The sequence below is a fragment of the Zingiber officinale genome, unplaced genomic scaffold (assembly GCF_018446385.1).
Source record: "Zingiber officinale cultivar Zhangliang unplaced genomic scaffold, Zo_v1.1 ctg72, whole genome shotgun sequence".
Taxonomy (NCBI): domain Eukaryota; kingdom Viridiplantae; phylum Streptophyta; class Magnoliopsida; order Zingiberales; family Zingiberaceae; genus Zingiber; species Zingiber officinale.
In genome coordinates this window covers 371,808-380,323 of record NW_024589968.1, presented here as the reverse complement: position 1 = coordinate 380,323, position 8,516 = coordinate 371,808, and the positions used below count along the sequence as shown (strand labels likewise).

General features: G+C 41.3%; 1 long non-coding RNA gene across 1 annotated transcript; it reads right to left on the bottom strand.

Moving 5' to 3' along the window:
• Positions 1 to 6,864: 6,864 nt before the first annotated feature.
• LOC122037665 lies at positions 6,865 to 7,937 on the bottom strand. The gene is made up of 3 exons (XR_006127688.1): positions 7,438 to 7,937; positions 7,266 to 7,358; positions 6,865 to 7,014 (listed from the first exon to the last, which is right to left on the bottom strand). It is a non-coding gene; the product is annotated as an uncharacterized LOC122037665 (long non-coding RNA).
• Positions 7,938 to 8,516: the final 579 nt, after the last annotated feature.

Here is an 8,516-nt window from a genome sequence, read left to right as displayed (position 1 = left end):
TTTTTACTCTGAGAAAAGGTATTCCTTTGATCTTGCACACACTAAAACAAGCAAACAAAACGTTAGTGCCTAGAAACTTGGTTGTTAAGATTCTCTGTTCATGTTGTTTCCTGAGGAACACGGGCTCTCTAGTGCCTGCCGTGAAGACACGGACGCCATCAAGGGCATCCCGGGTCATGATCGCATCGATGTCGCCTGTAACGACTGCGGTGGAGGAACCAAACGACGTAGCTCGAAGGATCGTGGATGTGTTGATTTAGATAGTAATACTTTTAGTTCATCTTTTCTAGTAATCTCCCATGATCATTGAGCATTGTTATCATTGCTAAGTGACTTTTTTCTTGTTTGTTATGATTGTTCGTGACACACATGCATATCTTGAGTAAAAAAAATTGCATGTGATCAATGTACATTCAGATTGTATGTCCATAGTGAAGTATAGTGTGTCACATGGTTATCGAGACACATATCTCAACAATCACATAAGAGTATATAAGCTCCTCTATTTTAATCAATCCCTGTTTTATGCTATTAATAATATTTTCTGACGGATACATGACAATTATGCTACTCAGACTTGAGAGCAAGTTCTGTAATGAATGAGAATCCAAAATATGTAACACAATTGTCTCCACAAATTTTTACGCGTGATTGACTTATGTTGGAGTGTTGATGTTGAAAAGAAGTATTTACGAGATAGATGAAAAATCCTAACATTTCACAACAATCACAGGAAAAAGCAAAAGCTCCTCTTCCCTCATTATCCTATTCATAGTATCTTCATTCATCTCTCTTTGTTGATAGATTTAAGATATCTAAGTCTATATGTAAAAAGAATTCCGTGTCAATAAATTCTAAATAGTGTTTCACTTTGATTGTAACATGAAAGGACTCAGATGAATCTAATCAATAAATTTCACAACAAAATCTTTTTCATGTAAGACAAGAACAGATGATAAGAACTTACTGGTATACAATCCCAACTGTATTGTGAATATCCCAGAACAATATGTATGGATCCTGGAAGCACCATGAACATAAATAATAGGTTTTGAAAATGTGAAGAAAAAGACAGATCAATGAAAATATATGGATTGTATAAGGAACAGGTTTTTATTGTAATAGGTTTAGATACTTTTTGAAAAACAAGTATACATGTAAATATAGTGGCATCATTACTCGAAAGTATTAGTTCATGTAGTCTGAAGATTTTGTTCACTGTCCGTGACACATGTTTTATTTTGGGAATGAGGCAATAGGTTTAATACAACAACCCAAAAAATAGGTATACTATTCTCAACATAAATTAAGCACAAAGAAATTTTGTAAAGGATATTAAAATAGAAGGAAACATAATTTTCATTAGAAAGAATGAATATTTTCAACTTAAATATTGTTAATAATAAACAAAAGTCATGAGGAAAACATATCACTCAGGTTCATTGAGTAGTTGAAATATAACCATGGGAAAGGAGTGAGATGAAAAATTAGACTCAAAGAAGCTTCTCTGAACCAGCACTTGCACACATCCCTTAATGGTCAAAACATACAATGTTATGACTATTTTAAGGGACATACTTTAGTCCGAATTTGAAATTTACTAATAATATTTAGCTTTAATAAGAGTTGTTTCATTATGTTGTCTATTCGAAGGATTAGATGATATTGGATCTAACTCATTTATGACCATTATCAGCTTGACCTGATATCTTTTCACTTTCCATGAGTTTGCTCACACTCATTTCATCCAGATATAGGAGAGCAATAACAAAGACATTAGATACATATACCAATTACTATTTCGACAAGAAAATCACTCATTACTAAATTAGTAAGACAACATAGAGATGATGACTACTGACCAGTTGAGAGGTGGTAGAAAATGTGTGCTTATAGACATGAGATAAACACAAGCATATAACAACAAAAATAAAATCACACACACACAAATTCCCGATCAATATTGAATTACCTGATGGGCCATTACATGCAAAGCAACTGTTGTGCCGATAAAATGTTCATATATCTATATAATAGTGTGATATTATCCACTTTAGGCCTAAGCCCTCATGGCTTTACTTTTAGGCTCTCTCCAAAAGGCTTCATGTCAATAAAGATATCTTTTATCCTTTTAAACTCATGATATTTTTCAAATTTTTCTAATGTAGGACTTTGATTAAATACCGAACAATCCTCCCCTCAAACGAAGGACCATAATTACTCTCATGATCGGTGATACGGTGTGTAAATGTGGGGCCCGATAATGTCAAAAAGACAATGGTCAAGAGGACGTGGCAATCAACGGTCAAGGGGAGGTGGCAGTTTAACTTCCCCGCTTCACCCTCCGTATAATTCCCAGTTGGTCACAGACAGGTCGGGTCCTCAGGGTTGAGACCCGGGCTGGGGTTTTAACTAGTTCTCGGCCGGATACCTACTGCTCAGGTTATCCAAGCTCAGTTTCTACATATGGCCTTGGCACATATACCAGACAATATAATCCCCGACCGATTCTGCGTCATCGGGTCATGCAGGCTTAGTCCTCAGTTATAGTCTCAGATGATTCTTGGCCGAATCTGCACAGCTCATTCTCTTCATCTCTCCCTTGATAGCCCCAGGCCGGTTGTACACAAGCCAGGGCATCAAGACTTAGTCCTTGCACCGCATTTGAGCAATCATCTCAAGCTATTTACCGCTCACTTGGCTACAGGATTCATAAACTCTAGTACTTAGCCTGGAGGTCTAGAGTTCGAATCCTGGGGAAGGCAAAAATCCACTGGCAAGGAGTGGGAAGTCCTAGTGAGTAACGACACAGTCGAGGGTCGTCGGTCGACGACATAAGGGGTCGCCAGTTGGGCCGTCCAAGGGGCCGCTAAATGGGCCGCTAGTTGGGCCACCCAAGGGGCCGAGGAGCCGAGTCATTGCAAAACCTATTTAGGATGGATAACACAAAGCGACTGTAAAATACCGAAAATGATAAGGGAATTTTCCGGAATTTTTAGAAATTTTTTTTGAAATTTTTCGGAGCTCGTATGGACAAGTTAATGGGGACAAAAACAGAGTCCGGGAAAGACCTGTTTAGGCTACCCTATTTAAGAGAGGAAATGTATATATATTTCCTTTTCTTTTTATTTATTTATTTATTTTTATTTCTTTTTCCTTTATTAGTGTCGCCGTTCCTTCCCCTTGCCGAACCCGAGCGCGCCTCGCATCCTCTCCGCGCACCAGACGCCGCCGACGCCTTCTCCTCCTTGCCCTAACCGCCGGCCCCGGCGGTTCTCTCCTCTGCCGACGCCGGCGACCCTCCTCTCTGCCTTGGTCTCTGCCGCCGGCGACGAGAGCCACCGCCGACCCCCTGTTGCCCTAGCCGAGTCGTGCCCTAGTGCTTTCTGCCGTCGCTGCTCCTCTGCACAGTGTCGGCCAGTGAACCCTAGCTCCGGTTGCCACCACCTCTGTGCCAACGGCCAACGCCACTGCTTCTCCTATGGGGCTTCTTCCAGATTCAACGAGGGACGAACCTTTGAGACACCCTCTCCTCTTCGGTATCAAGAGGAAGAGTTTTGTGTTCACCAAAACAGTACTTGGATCTCGTTCATTCTGGAGAAATTTCAGATTAGGGTAAGTTGTTTGAATTATGGGTGTGATCCTTGAGGAATTGGGTCTGATATTGATTTTTGTCGTGTTAATTGTGATTTAGGTTTATCTGTTTGGGAGATTGGCAATTTATCCTTGCTCCGACTGTTGATTTACAGAAGCAACGTTTCCAATCAGATTTGGACAAGTTGTAGAGGTAATTTTGTATATGTACTATATTTCATTTTTGTTGTGGACTGGTTAGGGTGCCCTAATTCTACATAATCGTGATATGTGGTTTGAGTGAATTTGGGTTTTAACCATTTTGTTGATGATTGATAGATAGGTTAATAACTAATGTTAACCTAGGTATACGTGTTGAATTAAGGAATGGATAAGATTATTAAATAGGTTTGGAGATTTTTATTTAGCTATATAGCTAAATACCTTATCTGTTTAATAACGAGGACTACGATTCGAGACCGTATCTCGACAGATATCTTGATTTCCCGGTTGGACCATTTATGGAGTACTTTGACTTATGTCTTTTGATATGCATAATAAAGTGTTTAACATATAGCAATGATTGTGTTATCCTTTTGATTCGGTTGGTCACTACATGATACGTTACATGTTGTTTGTTTATTTATTATGCTTGCATTATTATTGACGACACATGCTGGTGACCAACCATGTGATACATCATGTTCAGACCTAGGTTTATATGATACCCATCATTTGTGTACCTTCCATCGATACATTGACTTGTGGTACACTTTTATTTATGTATGGATCTTGCTATACTATTCATGAGATTGCCATGCTTAGTATCATGCATCATGTTTGCATCTTTGCGTCGGCTTCACTGGTTGAGCCATCGCGATTACATGTCCGCACCACCCATGGATTAGTTGTATTGGCGGTGTGTGGCGGTTCTTTATTTAGCTCCGTTAGTGCGAGGACTCGCGTGGTAGCCGACGACAGCCGTCTGTTTAGCTCCCGTTGGCATTTAGGGTAGCGTGGTGGCCGCGGATGGTGGACTACTGTTTGGCTCCGTTGGTCGGGGAGACTCGGTAGTAGCCTGATTTCCTCCCGTCGTTGTGTAGGAGATGAGCATTGAGCTCCCCATTTATGATTTGGGGCGAGAGGCGGGAGTACTCCGGCGGCATTCGCCCACTCGATCCTTGTCGAGCGGTGATGTCAAAGTGCAGTCACCATACGCATTTATGCATTTTATTATTGTGATTTGCCTTATATCTTTGCGCATTTGTATGGATCATTTGATTGACATGCATACAGATTATGATTTCTTGATCAGCGACTTGTTACCTTTGTACCTTGATCCGGTTAATCTGATTATCTCGATTCGTTTATTGCATTTATTCCTTCTCGTTGAGATGCGCATGATTAATGTTATCTGTTATTTATTTTATTATGCATATCATTGTACTGCTGAGTGTTGGACTCACCGCCTCCATTGTTGATATTTTTTGAGGCGTGAATCCGGATGCCGCCGGCCCCCATATGCAGAGCTAGTTCTCTACTAGTTCGTTATTGTTTTATTTTGCCTTTTCTATATCGACTTTGTTTTAGTATTGTCTTTGGATTTTTGAATATTGTATGGGTGACACCTTTTGATGGATTTTGATATGATATTGGTTCATTTTACTACGTGCACGCAGACGAAGAGGTGAGTTCGTTGGTTTGAGCTTCACGGTGAGTAGTAGGGTGGATTTCCAGTCGAGTCTATTGTTATTGATTACTATTATGGCTGCGTGGTTGTGCCGGTGAATATCTTTATAAAGCTGCGTGGTGTTTGTTTTATTTTTTCACTGCGGTCGATGTATGATATGAGAAGTTTCATTGTCCGTCGGGGAGATCAAATTTCTTCTACGCAGACTCCTCATACCTACGACAATATGAAACCTCTACATATCACATATACATCAGCCACCGCTGGAATGATAACAATAAAATAAAACAAACACCACGTAGTTTATAAAGATATTCAGCCCGGCCACAACCACGCAGCTTAATAATAGTAATCACAACAATCAACAACCGAATCCAGGACCGCTTACTACGTAAAGCTCAAACCAACGTAATAACAAATTCACTAACATCAGTGCACGTAGTAAAATGAAATCCAATATCATATCAAAATCCATCAAAAGGTGTCACTCCATACAATATTCATAGGAAAAATCCAAAGACAATACTAAAACAAAGTCCGATATAGAAAAGGGCCAAATAAACCAAATAACGAACTAGTAGAGAACTGGCTCTACGTGCAGATGGGGGGCCAGCGACTGGAACTGCTCCGGACAGCTTCAACCTGAAAATATCAACAATGGAGGCGGGGTGAGTCCAACACTCAGCAGGTACAACTGATATGCATAATAAAACAAATAACAGACAACACTAATCATGCGTACAGTCTCCTGAATACGAGAAGGAATAAATGCAACTGAAACGAAATCAGGAGATAACTGTACTAACCGGGATCAAGGTACAAAGGTAACAAGTCGTCAGACCGAAGAAATCATAATCCTGTATGCATGTCAATCAAATGCATCCATACAAATGCAGCATATAAGTGCAGCAATCACAACAATAAAATGCAATAAATGCATATGGTGACCGTGCACTCGGACATCACTGCTCCTGACAGTGACTGAGTGGATGGAATGCTGTCGGAGTACTCCTGTCCTCTTGCCCCAAATCATAAATGGGGGAGCTCAATGCTCTCATCTCCCGGTACACAATGACGGGGAGGAAATCCCTACGAGTCTCCTGACCAACGGAGCCAAACAGAGTCCACCATCTGCCGGCTACCACGCTGCTACCCTAAATGCCAACGGAGCCAAACAGAGCGGAACTGACTGCCGGCTACCACGCTGAGTCACCTGACCAATGGAGCCAAACAGCAGAACCGCCACACACCAGCCAGATATACAACTAATCCATGGGTGGTGTGTGCAGTACATGTAACTGGCGATGGGCTCAACCAAAGTGAAGCCGACAATCGCACAGCATGCAAACATGATGCATGATACTAAACATGGCAATCTCATGAATAGCATAGCAAGATCCATACATAAATAAAAGGTGTACCACAAGTCAATGTATCAGATGGAAGGTACACAAACAGATAGGGTATCATATAAACCCTAGGTCCTGAACATGATGTATCACATGGTTGGGTCACTACCGAAAGCATGTATGGTCAGGTCAATAATAACATGCAGTGCATAATAAATAAACAAACAACATGTAACAGATCATGTAGTGACCAACCGAATCAAAAGGATAACACAATCATTGCTATATGTTAAACACTTTATTATGCATATCAAAAGACATAAGTCAAAGTACCCGCCTCCGATAAAATGGTCCAATCCGGGAATCAAGATACCCGTCGAGATACGGTCTCGAATCAGAGTCCTGCGTTATTAAACAGATAAGGTATTTAGCTATATAGCTAAATAAAAATCTCCAAACCTATTTAATAATCTTATCCATTCCTTAATTCAACACGTATACCTAGGTTAACATTAGTTATTAACCTATCTATCAATCATCAACAAAATGGTTAAAACCCAAATTCACTCAAACCACATATCACGATTATGTAGAATTAGGGCACCCTAACCAGTCCACAACAAAAATGAAATATAGTACATATACAAAATTACCTCTACAACTTGTCCAAATCTGATTGGAAACGTTGCTTCTGTAAATCAACAGTCGGAGCAAGGATAAATTGCCAATCTCCCAAACAGATAAACCTAAATCACAATTAACACGACAAAAATCAATATCAGACCCAATTCCTCAAGGATCACACCCATAATTCAAACAACTTACCCTAATCTGAAATTTCTCCAGAATGAACGAGATCCAAGTACTGTTTTGGTGAACACAAAACTCTTCCTCTTGATACCGAAGAGGAGAGGGTGTCTCAAAGGTTCGTCCCTCGTTGAATCTGGAAGAAGCCCCATAGGAGAAGCAGTGGCGTTGGCCGTTGGCACAGAGGTGGTGGCAACCGGAGCTAGGGTTCACTGGCCGACACTGTGCAGAGGAGCAGCGACGGCAGTAAAGCACTAGGGCACGACTTGGAGCAAAGAGGAAAGGATCGGGATGGGGGGCTCGGTCGGCCCTGTGCTCGGTATCCCCACGGCTAGGGCAACAGGGGGTCGGCGGTGGCTCTCGTCGCCGGCGGCAGAGACCAAGGCAGAGAGGAGGGTCGCCGGCGTCGGCAGAGGAGAGAACCGCCGGGGCCGACGGTTAGGGCAAGGAGGAGAAGGCGTCGGCGGCGTCGGGTGCGCGGAGAGGATGCGAGGCGCGCTCGGGTTCGGCAAGGGGAAGGAAACGGCGACACTAATAAAGGAAAAAGAAATAAAAATAAATAAATAAATAAAAAGAAAAGGAAATATATATACATTTCCTCTCTTAAATAGGGTAGCCTAAACAGGTCTTTCCCGGACCCTGTTTTTGTCCCCATTAACTTGTCCATACGAGCTCCGAAAAATTTCAAAAAAATTTCTAAAAATTCCGGAAAATTCCCTTATCATTTTCGGTATTTTACATTCTCCCCCACTAATAAAAATTTGGTCCCCAAATTTCGTTATCTACCATCAGCAAGTACTAACAACAGATATAAAGTATAAATGCTGAACGGTAAATAATTCACATACCTCAAGTGAAAAGATGGGGATATCGAGCTCGGATCGTATCCTCAAGCTCCCAAGTAGCCTCCTCGTCTGAATGATGCTGTCATCCGACTTTAACCAGCCGGATAGTCTTGTTCCACAACTTACACTCTTTCCGATCCAAAATCCGTACCGGAACCTCCTCATAAGTAATGTCAGGCTGAACTGGAACTGGAATATCAGCCAACACGTGAGCTGGGTCTACTATGTATCTTCTCAGCATAGATACACAAA